Genomic DNA, 23,123 nt, shown 5'->3' on the forward strand with positions numbered 1-23,123 from the left:
AAGTAAAACTATTTTGTAATTGATTCTAAACTGAACAGGTAGCCAGTGCAGGGATGATAATATTGGGGTTATCTGATCAAACAGGCTGCATTTTGGACTAACTGAAGCATGTTTATTGAGGATGCAGGACAACCACCTAGTAATGCATTACAATAGTCCACTCTGGAGGTCATGAATACATGAACTAGCTTTTCTGCATCAGATACAGATAAGATGCTCCTAAGTTTGTCAATATTTCTAAGATGGAAAAAGGCTGTTTTTGTGAAACAAAAACAATTAAAAATATGATTTTCAAAGGACAAGTTACTGTCTAATATTATGCCCAGGTCTTTTACTGTTGAGCTAGTAGTAACAGTACATTCTTCTAAACGCAGGCTGAATTGTGAAAGCTGTTGTGTGCTGGTTTTTAGGCCGATGAGGAATATCTCTGTCTTATCTGAGTTTAGTAAAAGAAAGTTATTGGTCATCCAATCTTTTATGTCCTGGACACACTCGGTTGATCTAGACAACATAGGTATTTCGTCTGATTTTGTTGAGATATATAATTGGGTATCATCAGCATAACAATGGAAACTAATCCCATGTCTTCTAATAATGTTACCCAAGGGAAGCATGTATACTGAGAACAGCAGAGGTCCTAAAACTGACCCTTGTGGGACCCCATATTTCACTGGCATTACACCAGACGGTTCTCCATTTAGATCTACAAAATGGTATCGATCGGACAGGTATAATCTAAACCATCTATGCAATTTTGTAAGCGATCTATGAGAATATTATGATCTATAGTGTCAAATGCAGCACTAAGATCACGTAAGACTAGTATTGAGATGCAGCCTTGGTCAGAAGCTAAAAACAAGTCGTTTGCAATCTTAACTAGTGCAGTTTCTGTACTATGATGGGGCCTGAAACCTGACTGAAATTCTTCAAGGATATTGTTTTTTTCTGCAAGAATGTGCATATTTAAACTGATACTACTTTTTCTTATATTTTTAATGTAAAGGGAAGGTTTGAAATCGGTCTGTAATTTGTTATTTCATTCGCGTCCAAATTAGATTTTTTTAAAAGTGGCTTAATAACTGCCAACTTGAAAGGTTTAGGGACGTGACTTAGATATAATAAGGAATTAATAATGTTTAGAAGTTGCTTTCCAACCGTATGCATCACTTCTTTTAAAAATTTGGTTGGGATTGGGTCTAACAGGCTCGTGGTTGATTTAGCTGAGGTGATAAGTTTATAAAGCTCTTCCTGTCCTATACCTGTAAAGCACTGAAAAACTAAATGTGAACCTTTAGGCTGAACTGAATCATGAGCTATTAGAGGTTGAACCTCCATCAATTTCTTCTTCTGATACTATCGATCTTTTCATTAAAGAAGTCCATAAAGTCTTCACTTCTAAACTGTGATGGGGTACTCTCTGCGGGCATCTTAGGTTTTGTTAGGCGAGCCACTGTACTAAATAAGAACTTGGGATTGTTTTGGTTTCTTGCTATCATTTGGCTAAGATGCTCGGTCGTAGCAGTTTTTAGAGCCTGTCTAAAGCTTACTGTCTTGGGACGCAATTTGAAAAACTTCTAATTTATTTTATTTTTTTCCATTTTCACTCGAGGTTACGGGTTGCGCTCTTTAGGGTGCAGGTATGACTATTGTACCAAGGTGCACGTGTTCTATCTCTGACTTTTTTTAATCTAATGGGAGCAACAATGTCTAATTTACTGGTAAAAATAGTGTCTATGCTGTTAGTCACTTCATCTAGATCGTCTGCATTTAGGGGTCTAATAAGTAATTGGGACAGATGCGGCAAACTACTTGTGAATCTGTCTTTAGTAGTCGGATTCATATTTCTAACAAATTGATAACGTGGGGAGACACAGCTAATCTGTTCTACGGGTAGAGTATATATCAGGAAGTGATGATCTGTGATATCATTACTTTGAGGTAAAATCTTTATATTAGAGACATCTACACCATGGGATATAATTAAATCTATCGTACTGTATGATTACAGCGGTGAGTTGCTCCATTTATATTTTGTTTGGCCCCAAAGGAATTTAGTAAATCCATAAATGCAAGTGCTTAAAGCGTCGTTAGCATCATCTACATGAATGTTAAAGTCTCCTACTATCAACACTTTTAACCAATAGGTCTGATAGTAGATGTCCAAATTCAATAAAAAAATCGACATATGGCCCCGGGGGTCTGTACATGGTGGCCATTGTAAAATATAGCAAAGGTTTATTATGTACTTCATTGAGTGCACCATTAATGATGAGCACTTCAAATGAGTTAAACCTGGGCCTTATTTTCTGAGTAACAGTAAGTATATCATTGTAGATAGTGGCGACACCACCACCGCGACCAGTTAGACGGGGCTCGTGCTTATCAAAATATCCTGACGTAGTAAACTCATTCAGACCGATATATTCATTTGGTTTAAGCCAGGTTTCAGTGAGGCAGAGTGTGTCAAGGCAATAATCTGAACAATAAGTGGTTTCGGCGCAACGGATCTAATGTTAAAAAGTCCAAACTTTAGCGGTAGATTTCGATGACTTATTTGGCCTTTTCCTGGTTTTCTGGTTATCAGATTGTTTTGGGTAAATTTACAGAATTTATTCTTTTTTCTTACTATTCAGAGAACAGACACAATTTCTATAGGACAAGCTATGTGTGTGCATCTATCAGTATGGTGAGTTGTATTGTGGCTAATATCTAAGGTATGACTTACCGCCAGTCAGATGGTTCGTAATGTCCTGGAGATGTCATAAAGGACTGCTGCTCCAGCTTTGCTAGGGTGCAGGCCATATGTGTGATAGAGCCTAGGGCGCTCCCAGAAAACATTCCAGTTATCAACAAAGGGTAATCTCTGTTGTTGATGTAACCCCAACATCAACTCTTATGTCAGGGCTGTATGATCTATACTAGATATTTAGGCTCATCAGGGGAGCTTGGTTTTTTCCTGTAGATCAACCACAAAGATATTAACAAGAGAGTTTAAACATCAGAATTCTGGGGGTATAAAAAAGAACATAATACCACACACAATGTTGTCTGGTCAACCAGGAAAATGTAATTCTCTTTTGTTTCCTGAAATTTAAAGAAAAGAAAAAAACAGAGTGGGTATACAATAGACAATTTCCGAAAACAATTTCAATTGGGGAAAAATTAAATGAAAATCGAGAGTTCGCGGAATTCGAGTGAGTTTAAGAGTTCCTTGGGGGAACAAATAAGTTCAATTCTGTGTGATAGGTGTAAAGCAATGTCTAAGTCCTAGTGCTCCCTTAGGAATGGCATTCCGTGAAACAAGGTTGGATGAGCGTAGAACGGAAAAATTGGGAAAAAAAAGGGAAAAATATATGAAGTGCAGCTAGTAGAATGTCTGCTGGTAAGACTCACCCCTAAAGAATCATTTGAAAAACTTAAGTTCCATTTGTATCACCCGATGAATAAGCCAAGAAAGAAACCAGTCTGTAACAATCATACATACATACATACAAATTAATAACATCAAGAACATCAGAGCATTTAAACGATTCCCAATGAGAGATATCAGGTATTTTGTACATACACATGCATGTCTTAACTTTTTTCTTTTTTTCCCCAAGATATAAGTTGGAAAAATAAATATGCTTTTCACATTTTAACGAACACAATCACATAAATCAAATAACACAAAATTAGTTGCATATTACATCGTTAACAGTTCCACCAACATGTAAAGAAAAAATATACAACTCATAGGAGACATGGGTCACCACATGGTCACCATGATTAGCAAAGCTAGCAGAGCTGTGCATAGCTGCTCTCTTTTTATTTTACATCAGTTGCACACCAATTTAACTGTATCTTCTTCAATACAATCACATTCTGACTGGTATTTTTTAGATGACACTATAACAACAACAATTTCACATACATACACACACACATATATATATATATATATATATATATATATATATATACACACACAGAATTTACTTAGCAGAATGTCATGAAAAAAAAAAAGGCACGGAGAGAATGAGTAAAGGATTCACTTCAACTTCAGCAACTCTCGCTGGGATAATCAATATACCAGTGAAGCACATATCCAATGGATATTCTTCCAGGACAGAAATACAACCTTTTTCGGTGGAAAATAAGACTCTCATGTGCAGTGTGTAGTCTCTTATCACCGTCAATTAGTCAGATACTTTTTCCGTGCATTCTCTCCATGCATTCACTAACCCCGCCCCCTTGAAGGGAAAATACTGAATAAAGCAGTGCTATTCTAAAACATGTAAAAGTGTCAAGGGTTACATTCTTCCCCTCTAAACCACATGAGTCCCTGCATGCGTGTTAATCAGATTAGCAGCAAGAATGTCCCGCAGGGAATCAAAAAATGATGTAAGAACAAGTAATCGGGCTTTCCTAATTCCTCATATTCTAGTGTCTTAGGTGGACGTCTCTCTCGACCTGAACGTCTGAGAGGTACGGATTAAGTGACAATTGAACTGTGGGACAATTCTTAGGATCCTGCTACAGAATCAGGTACCATCTTCTCTGGAATTGCAATGGTTACATAATCAGGGTCATTTTTAATCTCAAGTGATTTTGAGATAGAAAGGACTGGTGCACCCCAGTACAAATCTCAGACGATTCCCTTGTGAGTTCAGGCTGATCAGACTCTGACCTGGGTACAGGTGCAGTACGTGGAGCAAACTCAACTGCATGAGGGTTCAACTGGTCTGATGATTTAACAGGAACATTATAAGAGTTAGGTGTTCTATCGTCCACCCGTTTAATGAAATTTTCCCAGAAAGCTTTTGCTATGGTTTTAGCTTTCTGATCTTTCGTTGGTATCGCCATGGCAATTTTAGTAAAGTGGTCAGTAATGACAAATATGTTCCTGATATCACAGTTGTCAGGCTCAAGAGACAAATAATCCATACACACTAATTCAAGTGGAAATGTTGTCTGTATGGATTCCATGGGAGCTGCTTTCGGAGGGTTTGCTTTCCTCCTAAAACATCTCTTACAGGTACGACATCTGCCCTCAATATCCCTTGCCATTTTTGGGCAAAAGAATCTAGCATGAGCTAGGTCAAGGGCACGCTCATAGCCTGTGGCCTACCTCATCATGAACACCTTTCAGGGGTCTTTCCCTGGACTGCTGAGGAAAATTTATCTGGTGAAGCACGGCCCAGTGAGTAGCCCACTTCCGATATAACACTCCATCCCGTACTTCAAACCTGTTCCACTCTCTCAGGAGCAACTTGACTTCGAGGGGTTCAAGCTTGATCTGTCAAAAGTTAGGTTTCTGATCTAGTTCCAGAAAAGAAATTATTCTTTTCAAAGATGGATCCTCTTTTTGAACTTGGTACCAGTCATCATGGGTCATTCCAGGGATGGTCTCATAACCGGGACAGGCAAAACTCTCAGGGACAGATGAAGCATTTAAAGCCAAGGACTCCAACAAGAATAACCTCTAGTGTATCAAAAACTTCACTTGACAACACAACTGAATGGCGGTCAGACAGTGCAGAGAGTGTTTTGGTAGAGATAACCTCTGGTGGACTCTGTGGTCTCCTAGACAATCCGTCAGCATCCCTATTGGCAGACCCAGCTCTAAACTTTATATTGAATCTGTATGTGTATAACTGTGCAAGCCAGCTGTGTCCCGCAGCATTGAGTTTCGCTTCGGTTAGCACATATGTCAGGGGATTATTGTCAGTGAGTACTGTAAATTCAGTGCCATAATGATAATTACTGAATTTCTCACAGACAGCCCATTTTAAGGCTAAATATTTTAGCTTATGGGTAGGGTAATTCTTTTCATTTTTGGAGAGTCCCCTACTGGCATAGGCTATCACACGAAGCTTATCCCTCTGTTCCTGATAAAGAGCTGCGCCCAACCACTCTCTACAGGTGTCCGTATGCAAGACATAGGGAAGTTGCAGGTTTGCAAAAGCGAGGACTAAGGCAGACGTCAGTTTATCTATCAAAATCCAAAATTTTTTTTCTCTTTTATAGATCTTTCCCCTCTTTCTTGGAGAACTATACCCAGCAGTCAGACAATTTAAAGGCTTGGATATCTTAGAGTAACCTTTGACGAAACGCCGATAATACCCAGCGAAGCCTAGGAAACATTTTAGCTCTTGCTTTATTGAAGGACGAGGCCAATCTTTCAGAGGTGAAATTTTGCCTGGATCTGTGTGAACTCCCTCAGCATTCAAGATATGTCCCAGGTACTTCACAGAGGACTTAAAGAATTGGCATTTGTCTGGAGACAACTTTAACACAAACTCTTTCAGAAGGTTCAATACTTTAATCAGCCGGGTTTCATGTTCCTCAAGTGTTTTGGAATCATCCAGGAACACAAGTACTTTGCTTAAATGCAAATCTCCTACACACTTCTCCATGAGCCTCTGAAAAGTACTGGGCGCATTTTTTATACCTTAAGGTAACCGGTTAAATTTAAAGAAGCCAAGGATACAAACAAAAGCTGTTTTGTGCTTATCTTAGTCAGCTACTTCAACTTGATCCATGACAGAGAACCATTTAGCACTACTGAGTGCTGAGAAAGTCCCAATATGGGGAAAGGCGTATGCATCTTTTATTGTGCGCATATTAAGCTTCCGATAATCAACACAAAGCCTAATTTGTCCGGTTGTCTTGCGGACCAACACAATTGGAGATGCAAAAGGGCTTTCTGGCTCCCTAATAATTTCAGCATTGAGGAGCTCTCCAAGGTGTTGTCAGGTGATGGCCTCTCTGTCACTTAAATGAATTGGTCTTGGACAGTCCTTAAAAGGTGTCTCATCCTGTAGTCTGATGTGATGCTTCACTGCAGTAGTATGGCCATATGACAACTCATCGACTGCAAAAACATCTGGTAAAGAATTTAGTTTATCAGTGATATGCTTTTTCCATTCTTCAGGAATCAGTGAGTCATTGAAATTAAACATTAACTTCCTAGAGGACAATGGATTAGAGCAAGATGGTACATCAGGCTTTAAGGTAGAACATGAGGAGCTGCCATCTCAGCAATCACACCTTGGGATGAAAAGTAATATCACGTTCAGTCATGTTCTTTAGAGTGACAGGAATCTTGGAACAAGCTCAGTATGGAACATTCACCACAGCACTTTCCACTAATAACCCACCCGGCAGGGGAACAGTCTCAGGTTGCTCTAAAACAAATAAAGCTGTTGAAATGCTTCTCCTTATCTTCACTTCCAGGGATCAAGTTTTTTGGTGTGCAGGAATAGTGATGTGGTTCTTCTCAGGAACTCTAACTTGAAATGATTGCTTTCCACTCTTATAATTTTGAGCAACACGCTGAAAAAGCAAAGCATAGTCACTGCTGGCACTGGGACTTTGGAAGAATTTGGACCCCTTTTCCTCTCCACCTTGCTGATACAAGCGAGAACATGTTCCGATCAGCAGTGGGACTCTACTGTTTAAATGACAATCCGGAACGTGCTACACCTGGGGTTCGGAGTTCGGAGAAAGGAGATGGATGGTCTTTAAGGTGTTGAAGCTGAAGTCCAATTATCATGGTCTGGTCCCAGCACCCTTGACAAAACTGCTGAAGCAAATGTTTACTGGAGTCAACTGCCTCTGAAAATTGCTCGGGTAAGAAGAGTATGCAGTCTCAGCAGGTATGCCGATGGTTTTTCTCCAGCATTTTGATTCAGGTTAAGAAATGTGGCAAAAAGCTCTTCTCAATCTTACACTACACCAAAAGCGGATTCAATCTGGTTAACGTAAGAGCTAGGTGAAGAATTTAAACCTAAGGGCTTGACAATGTCAGCTACTGGCCCAAGCAGACTTTCTAAGATTATCCTCACTTTCTGAAAATCCGATGAAGAGGGGTCAGAAAACAGAAGATCACCAAGTCTCATAATCAACCTCCCCATTCGGCTTAAGGACTCTGCTGGAGAATGTACGAATCCGGCTCTGCCTCAAGGGCGAGTGTAAAGACTCATTTTGGATGACATGCTCGACATGAAGTTAAATATACATAAAAAATTAATAATTGCATTCGCTTTACATTTGAGCACTTATGTGTAAATAGATTTTTATTACATATACTACCATATCATATATTTGTGTTTAATACTGTTTTATTTATATCTTACAACATTACATGCAGTTTGTAATTTACTTGCGATTGTACGTTTAAAATACGTATCTACAGTATAAGCATATTCAACTACTTCAGCAGTGAATGGGAAGTTTGGTCAGTCTGGCATTTAGATAAAGTTCTTACAGTGGTTACTCAAGGGGAATGTCTATGACTGCTGCGTACTCTGTCGTGGCCAAACGGCAACATTCAAAATTTAAAGTCATTTGTGAAATGACCGCCAGGTGGCGCAAAAGGGACATTTTGCAAAATGGCTGCAATTAATTTTGTTAGACAAACTCTTTGTTTCTATCTGTCTATTGTTATTATTAAAGAAAACTTTAAAAATGTCAATTTTTGTGTCACTGGTCCGAGCACAATGTGATAATCTTTGTATGATAAAATGACTCGTGGCATGAATACACAAAGCGCTTCAAATTCAAATAATCATTGCTGAACCCAAACAGCAAAAGAACATGATAATAATAATCTAAACAATAGTAATCATCTTAATTTTAGCGATTTATAAATAATTATCTAGCATTGAATAATTATTTAATTATTAATAATTAAATCTGCTCACATTGCGCACGCTTTTACTTTAAAAAAAAAGCAAGTAAATGTGGCCTCTCTTTATGATAGATGAATATCCTGACTAAAACAAAGCTGCTCGTGTCGGCTCATATCGAGAGCATTTTAATAAAAGTGGAGATGATAAGTGAAAGTGTGTACCAACAACATAGCACAATGCATGTGTGTGAATGGCCGAAATGGTTATGAATAAATCTATTAGTGAATGTAAAATGTTCGCGTGAACCTGCGGCATGGGTGCGCTCTTTTACTTTGCCAAGTTTTGAAAAAAAAAGTCAGATGAACGCGCGTTGATATGAGAGATTTATAAGAGATTTCTCTTTCCCAGAAATATAACAAACACAAATTTATACATGTTAAATAAACATGTTAAATCTTTGCGGCGCTGCGCGAAACCTTCACCGATGTGAGCCGCCTTATCTCAGTCATAATATACAAATATGTTTTTGCTGTGTAGTGGACCGCGCGCGCACAACCTCTCGCGGGCGAGGCTTTCTCTGAATACGCCGTTTTTACGGGGGTGGGGCTAAGAAACACTGCCCCGGCAGAAGTAGACTAATGATTATGAATGCGTCAGGGAAAAGAGGAAGGAAACTGACTGCCCATTTTAATAATTCATGGATAAGTTGATGTCTTTGGTTTCGGCTGTGAGTGGATGCGCTGTAGTAATCCACGTTTTATACGAATTACATAAAGCAGACATTTTGCTTTCTGTAAGTATATATTTTTCATGTCTGTGGGGCGAGTATACACGTACTTTTGGTTTATTTTCTAATGCTCTCAAGTTCACAGAAACCGATACAGAACAGCGCGGGATCCCTGTTTGCTTTCATTATTTTACAACATAATAACGTTTTCTCTCCATTGTGCGTGCACTTAAATAAAAGTAAAAGTCTTATAAAGGATATGTTGCTTATATAGGTTTATTATATTGTTTTTGCCCATTAATCTGACGAGTTTTCTGGCTACGCGTGTGTTACATATGATAAAATATAAAGGCTCACTGTGTTACCATTTACTTTGCTTAAATTCGATGGAACTAAAAAACGCCTATATTTAAGTTCTTAATTTGTACTGTAATTTTAGTACTGTGATGAAAAATTTGTTTAATGTTTCACTTGTATTTTATAAGGTTTTTGCCAGCGGTGGTACAGTGCAACGGGGGTGCTAGGATGTGAAAATGTAATTTGTAAAAATGTTTTCATTATTTATTAAAAAACATTATGATGATCATAACAGCCTACTGCATTTAATGAGCGCGGCTCATTACTCCTTGAGAGACTGAACTGATGCCCAAGGCATCAGCCTATAGTTATATAGTGTCACTCAGCGGTAGAAGCCAGCAAACGCAAAAACCCAAATGTCGCCACCGTGAGGCATGGCGGTAAAACCAGAATACCGCTTGAGTAACCACTGTATTTGATACGATTTTATATTTTGATTCTTATTCTCTATATTCTTGTCGAGTATAGTCCTTCATGTCTGCATTTTTTCGCACACATTTATCATCCTTTTGATTAAAACACTGCCTTTTGTTAAGTTTTGTTAAGTTGTTGCATTTCATGTCTGTAGTTTTATCGATAATTCTGCTCACATCTGCTCACGCGTTTATCAGACTTTTGATCTTGGTTCTTATCAGGGCCGTTCTAGACAGGTACATATGGGGGGGCAGTTAGAAATGTGTAGGGGGCATCATGTTCAAGCACTGATTTTTTTCCCCCCTGTGCCTATAGTAACAGTATTGTCTTTGCTAAATTGTGTTGGTAATCTGCATCCAAAGCCTGGAAAAGTGGATTGCACTTTGTCAGGCCTCTACCTTCAGACCTGTCCAACTTGAAGACTAAGCTCCTGCTGGTATAGCTCTCAAGGTCACTGAGGCACGCAAACCCCCTAACCACAATAAGGTGGCAATCCCTCAGGGTATATATAAATGAAATAAATAAAACAAAATAAAATAAAATATCTTTAATCCAGATTTTATCAAACAACGACATAATATTTATCATAGCTGGATGGTCTAATTCTCAAGAACGTTTAACCTAACACACTATAACTAGAATATTTACAAAACTGAAAGCTTTTTTTTAAATTATTCATAAGACAACCTAAGTCAAGTCAAAGGCGCTGCAGCCTGTGAATGAATACACGCAGCGGAGAGACTAAGGGAAATCTAATACCGTATTGTGTAGTGTCCCTTTTTCGGCGCATGTTTCCGCTACCGCAGATCATTTTATTGTCATGCACACTCGGAACGCGACCAGCCATAGGACCCGGAAGTTAAGCGGTCGCGAACCAGGAAGTATAAAAGAGGTAAACAAACCATAGCACCTCGCTCAGTCATTGAGTCGCCGATGCTACGTTGGATTTCTACAAACCGTGAGTACTCACCTTCTTGGTTTAAAATCCTGATCGAGTGTGTATTTATAGGACGCGGGTTAGATTGTGTCTTTCCCTTGCTCCCCATTCGTGAGAGTCCTTAGATCAAATAGCGTGATTATCCTGCTCACTCGTGTTCGTCCGCGTTTGGGTTTACCATTCACGCAACAAAGGGCTAACCGCTAAAGCTACGTCTTCTGGTCACTCCAGGTTAGTTCTTGACAGAATGACTGAGCCCTCCGCGGTGAACCCAGCGGACTACGCGCACCTCTGCGACGTGGTAGATCAGCACGCCAAGCTCATCAACACGCTAACCGGGGAGATCGCTAATCTGCGCCGGGACCTCCAAGACGTCGCGGCCTTGCGCCGCGAGGTCGCGGAGCTCCGGCAGGAGAACGCGGATCTCCGGGCGGCTGTAGATAGCGCGGCTAGCCGTTCTCCCGTCGCGGCGGCCGCGGCGCCGCCCCCCCCCTCCGTCGGATGTATTTCTGGCACTTCCTGATAAATGGGATGGCACGGACGGAAAGTGTAATGTGTTTTTAACATCGCTTGATCTGGTGTTTGAGTTTAATTCCACCAGGTACTCCACCGATCGGCTACGCATCGCGCTTCTGGTCTCGTTGCTATCCGGGCAGGCAGCTGAGTGGGCCACGGCAGTTCTCCGGGCGGATTCAGACACCGCACACTCATATAATGAGTTCACCCGCCAACTCAGACTCACTTTTGAACACCCAGCGGGCGAGGTGGAGACCGACACCAAGCTCTACCATCTGCGGCAGGGAGGATCGTCCGTGAGCCGGTACGCTGCAGAGTTCCGGACCCTCGCCGTGCAGACCGACTGGGCAGATGCCGCGCTCCGGACATCCTTCTACGAGGGACTGGCTCCACGTATCAAAGACGAGCTCGTCGGGCGGGAGCTTCCTGCTACCCTGGAGGGGATGATCCAGCTCTCCCTCCGCATCGACCAACGCATCCTCTCTCGCCCGAAGCCAGCCCCTAGGACCCTGCCGCCTGCACCCACCTTCTCCTACACCCCGCCACGACCACCTATTGCTCTCACCACCTCCACTACCGGATCTGTCGGATCTCCACCTCCTGCCGTGGTTGACACCGGAGCCGGGGAACCCATGCAACTAGGACGCGCCTCCCTGACCGTGGCGGAACGCGAACGACGGTACAGAGAGGGGTTGTGCGCCTATTGTGGGTCAGCAGCACATCACCGGGCGGTCTGTCCAATTCGTCCGGGAAACGCTCAGCCCCGGTGAGTGCGAGGAGAAGCTCACCGGGCCCTCTCCACCTCTCCACCACGATCAACGCCACCATCTCACGTCTCACGGTCCAGGTAACTCTCCAGTTTGGCCACAAACGAGTCTGAAGTACCGCGTTTATCGACTCCGGTGCCGCTGGTAACTTCATTGACTCAACTTATGCCAAAGAATTGGGGATGAAGATCGAGGCGTTATCCCAGCCGGTTCACATCACTTCAGTCGACGGTCGGCCCCTCTCATCCAGTCCCATCACTCACCAGACCCAACCAATCACATTCATAATCGACCAACATCAGGAACAGCTTCAATTTCACCTCACCTCCATCTCATCTCCTCCCATCATCCTCGGATACCCGTGGCTGCTGCAGCATGACCCCCTCATCTCCTGGAACCAGAACCGAATCCTCCAGTGGGGACCGACCTGCACTGAACTTTGCCTACGGGCCCCGGCTGGGACGTGTTCCACGGAGTCCGAGGCCCCCGATGTCGACATCAATGCCATTCCACCTGCCTATCGTGACCTGGCTGGAGTCTTTTGTAAAAGGAGAGCCACCTACCTTCCACCTCATCGTCCCTACGATCTGGCCATAAAGCTCCAGCCGGGTTCAGTTCCCCCCCGCGGCCACCTCTACTCCCTGTCAGCGACCGAGACGCAGGCGATGGAAGAATACATCACCAACGCTCTTCGCCACGGAACCATCCGGCCCTCCTCGTCACCGGCAGCCGCCGGCTTTTTCTTTGTGAAAAAGAAAGGGGGGGAACTTCGCCCGTGTGTCGACTATCGGGGGTTAAATAAGATAACCATCAAGAACCGACACCCATTGCCGCTAACCAACTCAGCCCTGGACGCCCTCTCTGGTGCCACCGTGTTCACTAAGTTGGACCTTCGGAGCGCCTACAACTTGGTGCGCATCAGAGAGGGCGATGAGTGGAAGACGGCCTTCATCACCCCCACGGGACATTACGAAAGCCTGGTCATCCCATTTGGATTATGTAACGCACCCTCGGCCTTCCAGCAGTTCATCAACAATGTCCTGAGAGACATGTTGGGCCGATGGGTGTTCGTTTACCTGGACGACATTCTCATCTACTCCCGCACGATCACCGAACACACCCAACATGTCCGGGCTGTTCTAAAGAGATTGCTCGCTCACCAACTGTACTGTAAGTTGGAAAAGTGTGCTTTTCACCAGCACTCCACCACGTTCCTGGGTTTTGTCATCTCGTCCCAGGGTGTGGCCATGGACCCGCAGAAGCTAGAGGCTGTGCGTCATTGGCCCCTACCCAGGACGCTCAAACAGCTTCAACGGTTTCTCGGGTTTGCGAACTTCTATCGTCGCTTCATCCGGGGCTACAGTACAGTTGCAGCACCACTGACCAATCTGACCAGGCCCGCGACTCACCCCTTCCAACTCACTCCGGCCGCCATCTCAGCATTCAGGGAACTCTGCCATCGCTTCACCACCGCACCTATCCTTCTTCACCCAGATGCCAACCAACCGTTCGTTGTAGAGGTGGACGCGTCGGATGTGGGCGCCGGCGCTGTTCTCTCTCAGCGAGGTCCAGACCAGAAGCTACACCCATGTGGCTTCTTCTCCAAGAAATTTAATCCCACTCAGCAGCGATACGGGGTAGGGGACCGCGAGCTGTTGGGCATAAAGTGGGCCTTGGAGGAATGGCGTCACTGGCTCCAGGGCGCCAGTGAGCCGTTCATCGTCTGGACGGATCACCAGAACCTCCTCACCATCCGCAACCTCAAGCAACTCAATCCCCGACAGGCACGGTGGGCACTATTCTTCGAACAGTTCGACTTCCATCTATCATACCGCCCGGGGTCGAAGAACACCAAGGCGGACGCCCTATCGCGACAACAGGAGGAAGACGCCCCCCGGGCGGACCCCGTGCCTGTCCTACCCACTTCACGCATCGTGGCACCGCTCCAGTGGGATCTCGAGACAAGGGTTCGCCAGGCTCAAGCTGCGGAGGCCGGGCCGGCAGGGGCACCGCCTGGACGACTCTTCGTGCCCCAACCACTAAGATCTGAGGTCCTCCAGTGGGGTCACTCATCGCCCGTGGCCGGACACCCGGGAAATCGAAGAACCTTACAGTTCGTGAAACGGGCGTTCTGGTGGCCCTCCATGAAGAAGGACATCGAGGAGTTCGTTCAGGCGTGCCCGGTGTGCGCCAGGGCTAAGGACACCAACCGACCAACCCCCGGAGAGCTCCAACCTCTTCCCGTTCCTCGACGACCCTGGACGCACATCACTTTGGATTTCATCACAGGCCTGCCGGTTTCCGAAGAGAAAAACACCATCCTCACGATCGTCGACCGGTTCTCCAAGGCAGCTCACCTGGTGGCCCTCACCGGACTCCCATCAGCTAAAGTCACCGCAGAGCTGATATTGGAACACGTAGTCCGTCTGCATGGGTTCCCCAAAGACATCGTCTCGGACAGAGGGCCCCAGTTCACCGCCCGGTTCTGGAAGGCCTTCTGCCGTCTGATCAACTCCACCACTAGTCTGTCCTCCGGATACCACCCCCAGACTAATGGTCAGACGGAACGGACCAACCAACAACTGGAGCGCTACCTGAGATGCTTCGTGTCCGATCACCAGCGCTCCTGGGCCCGCTACCTCACATGGGCTGAGCTGTCTCACAACCTTCACGTCTCCTCGGCCACCAACTTGAGCCCATTTGAGGTATGCTATGGTTTCCAACCTCCGATGTTCACCCATCAGGAACCGGAGGTTGACGTACCCTCGGCCCAACAGTTGGTCCGTAGGTGTCGACGGCTATGGAGACAAGCCAACCGTGCCATCCAACAGGCCAACGCCAGCTACATCACCCAACATCGCCGTCGACACCCTCCGGGACGGTTGTTCAAAGTAGGTGACAAGGTCTGGCTCTCAACCAAGAACCTCCATCTCCACACAGAATCCCGGAAACTTTCACCAAGATTCATCGGCCCATACCGCATCCATCTACAGATCAACCCTGTCACCTACCGGCTCCAGCTGCCTGCGGCGCTCCGGATCCATCCAGTATTCCATATTTCACAACTGAAACCCTTCACCACCTTACCCATGGTTCCACCCACCCGCCCTGCTCCTCCTCCCCGAATCATTGACGGCGGTCCCGCCTACACCGTGCGACGGATCCTTGATTCGCGGCCTCGGGGCAGAGGCACCCAATACTTGGTCGATTGGGAAGGCTACGGTCCCGAGGAGCGGTCTTGGGTTCCAGCACGCTTCATCCTCGACCCCGAGCTCATCCGGGACTACCGTCACAGGGTATCCTCCACCGCAGGACCGTCCGGAGCCGGTCCTGGACAGGGGGGTACTGTCATGCACACTCGGAACGCGACCAGCACTAGGACCCGGAAGTTAAGCGGTCGCGAACCAGGAAGTATAAAAGAGGTAAACAAACCATAGCACCTCGCTCAGTCATTGAGTCGCCGATGCTACGTCGGATTTCTACAAACCGTGAGTACTCACCTTCTTGGTTTAAAATCCTGATCGAGTGTGTATTTATAGGACGCGGGTTAGATTGTGTCTTTCCCTTGCTCCCCATTCGTGAGAGTCCTTAGATCAAATAGCGTGATTATCCTGCTCACTCGTGTTCGTCCGCGTTTGGGTTTACCATTCACGCAACAAAGGGCTAACCGCTAAAGCTACGTCTTCTGGTCACTCCAGGTTAGTTCTTGACATTTATCAACTTGTAATATATACATTTTATGAATATATTAATATGTGCTTTTTCAACATTTAAAAATTTTGATTTAAGGGGGCAAGACACACTGTTTAAAGTCCCTGGCGCGTGTCACATCGTCCCACTCAAATGCCACTCTCCTACTGTCCACCACATCACATACTTCCTGGAACATATTAACGTTTATCATCACCAGCCGGCACGAATAGGCGGCACTGTCCCTTTGCCACCTATTCCCGGGAGCCTACAGAGTGAGTGAGTAGCGATAGTAGATTTGGGTGCATGCCCATCATAGACGCACGGCGTGACAGATCATAATAATTTTCTTTAATAGTAAATAATGACCCGCGTTGCACTGTACCACCGCTGGCAAAACCTTATGAAATACAAGTTAAACATTAAACGAATTTACAAAACTTTATGCGTGCACTGATTAGACAACGTTGGAATGTAAAGTGGAGAATCACAATGCTTAAAATCCCGGAGTCCAAACCCCATTTAAATTAAATTAACAAATATTGTAAGTAAATAACAATAGCCCAGGTTATAAAAGCATTTTTATTTTGATTTTTTTCATTCTTATGGCTAGTAAATCATTGAGTAAATCATTTAGTAACAAGCCTGTAAATTTCCATGTAAAACAGCTACATTTGTATGAATAAATTGCTATGATGAGCTATTGATCAGTGACTTATGTAAACGAGTCAGTTCAGATGTAAGTAAATGCTCATTGCTGCGCTGTTTGGGGAAGGGTACTAATGACGATTTAGTCTGCTGTGTGTGTGTGTGTGTGTGTGTGAGGGGTGTCAAGAGGTCTTACATACTTATGAAAAGTCATGGATTATTCAGTGAAACAAAGGCTCTGCTGAAAAAAGTTAGGCACATCAGTCACCTAACCCCAAATAAAAGGTCTTTCTGAGTGTTATGATATAGTTGTAAAATAACAGATATACAAATGGTGCTCACTGAATACTAAACCTAAACCAGGCACGAGAATTAATAAACCAAGATAGCCCCATACCGTTTTTTTTATATATATATAAAAATACTAAAGGATATTATTGTGTATAGAGTGATTAAAAACAATGCAATTTATGGTTAAAATGTCAACTTTAGAATCTAGAATACAGAAGATTCAATTTATACAAATTTACAAAGAGGCCTGAATCACTGCAAGTCTTCAAAAGAGCCTCAGATCCAAGTGGTTTTTAAAGTGGGGAGGGGTGCATTTAAGTTCCCTTTCAAAGGCTACACTAGATGCTGCGTGAAAATGCTATGGGAACATGTTTTCGTGTTGCCGGTTGTGAAGCATGTGTGTATCAAACACGCCAAATTTTGGCTTATATAACCTCGGTTAGGTGACGTCATCTGATGAGACGCTCCTGCAGGTTATAAAAAGGAGTAAACCGGAAACATTCTTCAGATCTTTTTGTCTTCAGACAAATTGTGCGGCGTTAACTCACCGATAAATAGTTTAAGACAATATGTGTCCCCCCTTGCGAAAATTGTCTTTCGGAGGGCGATCTCCACACTTTTTGCTTTGAGTGTTTGGGCGAAAAGCACGCTCTCCTTGGGCTTCAAGGAGACTGTGAACACTGTAATCTTCTTCCCATAAGAGTACTTCGCGCGCGCCTCGCTTTCTTTAGAGAATCATGAGCCACGCTGCCTTCCTGGGATTAACAAGCCAATCTGGCCGAGGTGTGTGAGACGGAGTCTCCCCTCCTTTCTCTCGCCCTCTCATCCGATCGGGAAGCCTCTCCTTCCACTTCACAAGCGCGCTCCGGTGCTTCTTGTGAGTGTGTAGAAAAGACTCGTTCTCTAGCTTCTGTGGAAATGAAAGTAGCTACCTCAGAACGCTCCTCTAAGGAGGATAGAGAGTATGAGGAGATGCTTGAAGTAATAATGCATGCAGTCGAGCGGCTGCACATTGACTGGCCACAGGAGCAAGCCTTCCCCAAGCACTCTAAATTAGACGACAGATTCCTGTCGGGTGGCCAGTAGATGGAGCCACAACGCCGCTCTCTCCCCTTTTTTAATGACCTCCACAACTAATTAACTCGTTCTTAGAGCAAGCCTTTCTCATCTCGTATTTTTGTACCATCGACCTCGTTTTATGCGAATACCATTGATGTGAAAGCACGGGGTTATATGATGATGCCCCAGATAGAAAAGACGCTCACAAGCTATCTTTCTCCTGGGACATCATCCTCAGTAAAAAAGCCAACACTTCCCTCTAAGCCGTGTAGAATTTCTTTTACCTTGGTAGGAAAGGCTTTTCAAACAGCAGGTCAGGCCGGCGCTTTATTGCACACCATGGCGGTCTTGCAGGCGTACCAGGCTGATCTGCTAAAAGATTTGAGCACAAGCAGCACCGTGAATGATAGAGCATTCAGAGGATTACGCCTGGCTACTGACTTGTCTCTTCGTGCGACCAAGCAGACGGCTCGTGCTATTGGCCATTCTATGGCTTCCCTGGTGTCCACAGAGAGGCACCTGTGGGTAAACTTGACAGGCATCAAGAATAAGGATCGAACATTCCTACTTGATGCCTCTGTCTCACCTTCCAGCCTGTTCGGCGATGCTGTTAATTTCGTCGCCACTAGGTTTCGCGAAGCCAGGCTATATGAACAGGCCTTCAAGAAATTTCTCCCACGCCGTGCTCAAAAGTCGGGACTGTCGGCCACCCAGTCTTGACAATATCTGATTCTCACCAGGCAGGAGGCGCAGAAGGAAAGCTTCAGCAGCCGAGCACCCCCTCGTAAGGACTGGGGTACGGCATGCTGCCCTTCGCAAGCCGCCTCAAAGAGATCGGACCGCCACACTGTCTTCTTCTTAAAGAAGAATTCCTGAAGCTTATGCACCCAGGTTCGTGGGGGCCCTGTCCAATCCTAGATCTTCGCGGGCTGAACTGCAAACTCAAGAAGTACAGATTCAAAATGTTGACTGTCAAAATCATTGTCTGACAAATCCAACCAGGGGATTGGTTTGTGACAATAGATCTGAAGGACGCATATTTTTACATAGAAATTTTGCCACAACACAGGAAGTTTCTGAGGTTCGCTTTTGGAGGCAAACTTACCAGTATCGGGTCCTTCCATTTAGTCTAGCTCTATCACCCTGCACATATACAAAGTGTATGGATGCAGTCCTGGCTCCCTTGCGACTCCAGGGCATCAGTATGTTAAATTACATAGACGACTGGCTGATTCTGGCCCAGTCTCAGGAGCTAGCGCTTCGACATCGGGATGTCTCCATTCTTTAGGATTGAGACTCAATGCTACGAAAATCCTTTTCTTTCTGGTTCAGAGGACAACATACTTGGGTGTCACATGGGACTCGATAATTATGCGGGCACAGCTGTCCTCCGCTCGTATCGAATACATTCTCAATGCCCCGAAGAAGATCAAGCTAGACCAGAGAGTGACTGTACATCACTTTCAAAAAGGTATAGGCCTCATGGCAACTGCATCCACAGTGATATCTTTGGGGCAGGGGATTTCACGCAAGGGCCAATCCCCAAAGGCATACACGGGTTACGCGCAAAAAACTTCATACCCTTTTTATGTATTTCAGACCCCCGTTTCTGACTTTGTAAGTCCGTCTTGTCCTCGCAAGTTGCTAACGACAGACGCTTACCTTACCGGCTGGGGTGCGGTCTTGGATGGCTGGAGATGCCACCTTTCGCATGGCACATCAATCGCCTCAAAAATTATGGCTCTATTTTTGGCCCTCCAGCATTTCCTTCAGCAGTTGAGCGGCTACCATGTTCTAGTGCGGGTGAACAACACATCGGTAGTCTCGTACATTAATTGCCAGAGCGGACTGCGCCCGTGCTGCTTGAACAAGCTGGGAAAAATTCTTTATAGCAGAGGTGGACCTCTTTGCCTCCCAAGAGACAGCACAATGTCCCCTCTACTACTTTCTGACTCTTCCAGCTTCCCTGGGTCTGGATGTGATGGCCCATATGTGGCCCAAATTACGCCTTTATGCATTTCCTCTCATAGCTGGGCTCCCGGGAGTACTGGTGAGAGTCCGTCAACAGCGCTTGCGCCTCTTATTGATAGCACCCTGTTGGCAGACCAGAGTGTGGCAGAGTGTGGTTCTCTAATCTAATATCTCTCCTGAACGGCTCACCATGGGTAATTCCAGTGAGAAGGTATCTTCTGTCCCAGACGCAAGGGACAATATTTTATCCCCGGCCCGAGATTTGGAAACTTCACGTTTAGCCCCAGAACGGGACCAAGTAAGTCAAGCTGGTCTTCCAGTCAGCGTAATTGAGACTATTCTAAGTGCTAGGGCTCTCTCCCCTAGAAGAGCTTATGCCCTCAAATGAAATGTATTTGAAAGTTGGTGGATGACAAAGCATGTAGACCCAGTCCACTGCCAAATTGTTTTAGTGCTGAAGTTTTTGCACGAAAAGTTGTCCTCTGGCTTGTGCCCTAGGACTCTCAGGATGCACGTAGCCGCTATTTCAGCCTGCCACATTCTGATTGATGGGGTTCCTGTGAGAAAGCACCCTTTAGTTGCTCGCTTCATTCGTGGAGCTAAACGGTTGAGGCCACCCACTAGAGCCACTGTCCCTTCGTGGGATTTATCTATTGTGCTCCCAGATCTAATTGACACCCCTTTCAAACCACTAGAGTCAGCGCCTGTCAGGTTTCTGACCCTTAAGATGTTTTTTTCTGATGGCCATTACCTCTCTGAAGAGGATTGGAGATCTGCACGCCTTGTCAGTCTCACCATCCTGCCTAGACTTTGCCCCTGGATTAGTCAAGGCCATTTTGCATCACACGCTACACAACCTTGGGGTCCTGACACTTGCAGTGCGGCGGCATTGGTATTCTCGTTCCCATAGCATTTTCACGCAGCATCGAGTGTAGCCTTTGAAAGAGAAGGTCTCAAGTTACTTTGCTGTAACCCTGTTCCCTTAAAGGGCGGGAACGAGATGCTGCGCTCCAATGCCGCACTGCCTATTTGACCGGACGTCCCTTCAGACAAAATCGATACAGACATGCTTCACAACCGGCAACATGAAAAGATGTTCCCATAGCATTTTCACGCAGCATCTCATTCCCGCCTTGTCAGGGAACAGGGTTACAGCAAAATAACCCGAGACATTTCTCTGAATGTAAAGGTGAGAACAGCTGATTCACACCTGGGGAGGGGGGAATAATTTGCATTTGAATGTTGTTTGGCATTGTAAAGCACACACAGTAACACTAAAAGAACAACAACCCAGGACTAATAGGAATAAGAGGCCCTGATTATACTGCATGAATATTATTTAGTAAAATAAAATTTCTCAGCGCTCTGGAAACCTTTTGCATGCGGTTGAGCACTGATTAGACTACGTAGGAAATGAAAAAAGAGGATTTTTATTTAGACCATAAAAAATTAACCTGCGTCTCTTTTTATGTGTGCCACTTTTTAAATTTAAATTCTAATTTTATCTGTCACATACACCGTCATCACTATTACTGTTTTATTTACTTCAAAATAACATGAACCAATAAATAAAATAGAATAAAACCAGAACAATAAAGCATTTTTAAAATATTAAATATTGTGGACTACATTTGGGCCGTGTAAATGTTTTGACCCCAAGTTCACAGGTGGCACCATAAAACACAGACTCGAGCCGAGGTCTTACGGGGAAAAATGGGGAGGAAAGGATTAAAGGAGTGAGGATGGAAAGGACGGAATGTGCATGTGCAGGTTTGGTTGGCATGCGGGCACAGGCTGGTGAGCGGTGAGCAGCGGACAGAGTGGCAGCAGATGACCGGACCGGCCTCTCCCCTCCCAGCTTTCGCTTCTTTAAAGTCGCTGAGGCGCATTCTATTTGCCCCGCTTGCATGCCGCACTTCCGCGTTATTGTGCGCGCATCGCACTCACACCACGTAGTAAAATTCACTGTAACCCAACAGACCCAGAGTATTTTATAGCGTGGGGTGCAAGCCTGAGATCATTAGCAAGGATAGCTCACCAGCCGTGCCTAATTTCGTGACCCCACTCTTTCGCATATCTGAAGGGGAGGCCACCTAACTAGTAAGCGAGGAGCGATATTGATTTAGGCGGACGCCATGATAGGCTAAAAATTTAACAAATGGGGACTCAGATTAATGTGCAAAAACTATATAATAAAACTATATAAGCCTTATAGACTTAACTTTTATTTAAGCGCACTCACAATAACAAAAAAATAAAGCAAAAAAGGTGCACTGTTCTGTATTGTTTTTGGTGAGCTTGAGTGCGTCAGAAAATGAATCGAAACTCCTTCGCCTCACAGATGTGAAAAAATATATATTCATAGAAAGCGAAATGTCTGCTTTTATACAATGGAAAAAAATGTAGACAATGTAATTTGTATGAAAAGTGGATTTTTGGCGCATCCACTGCTGCAGATACGACGAGATGACATGATTACCATCATCACCACAGCTGAATACAAAGACATTACTAATTTATCAATGAATTTTTTAAATGGTCAGAGTCAGTCTGCGTGCTGTTTTTCCTGTCGCATTTATAATCATTAGTCTACTTTTGCCGGTGCACTCTGAAAAACTTTTGAGCGGTTAAGCGGTTGAGCGCTGATTAGACTACATGGGAAATTAAAGAGGGAGATTATGATGCCGAATCGAAGTCCTGAGCCGAACCTCATTTAAATTAAATTGACAAATATTATTAAGTAAAAAAGAACAATAGCCCACGTTTTGAATACGTTTATAAATTCTTCCCGACATGAGTTGGCCCGTGTTATGCGCAGAACGCCGGGATATTTCCTGAAGCTCTGAAATCGCTGTGGCATTTTTTCTAAATATCTTTAATAATTGATGGGGGTTTTGAGCTGTATAAACACGCATTCTTGCCTTAACAACTCTTAAAACTACACCTGTGACACAATAACAGTAATATTTCAAACATTTTGCAGGCTGCCATTTGAAGAAACAAAAGAATAATGAATAAACCAGTTGTTGGGTCAAAATAACCCAACCAGGTGTTCATTTGTAAATGACCCACTACATCTCATATGACCCAACATAAGTACCTGAAATAACCTAGAACTTAAATAGAAATAA

The sequence above is a fragment of the Clarias gariepinus genome, chromosome 2, assembly GCF_024256425.1.
Source record: "Clarias gariepinus isolate MV-2021 ecotype Netherlands chromosome 2, CGAR_prim_01v2, whole genome shotgun sequence".
Classification (NCBI taxonomy): Eukaryota; Metazoa; Chordata; class Actinopteri; order Siluriformes; family Clariidae; genus Clarias; species Clarias gariepinus.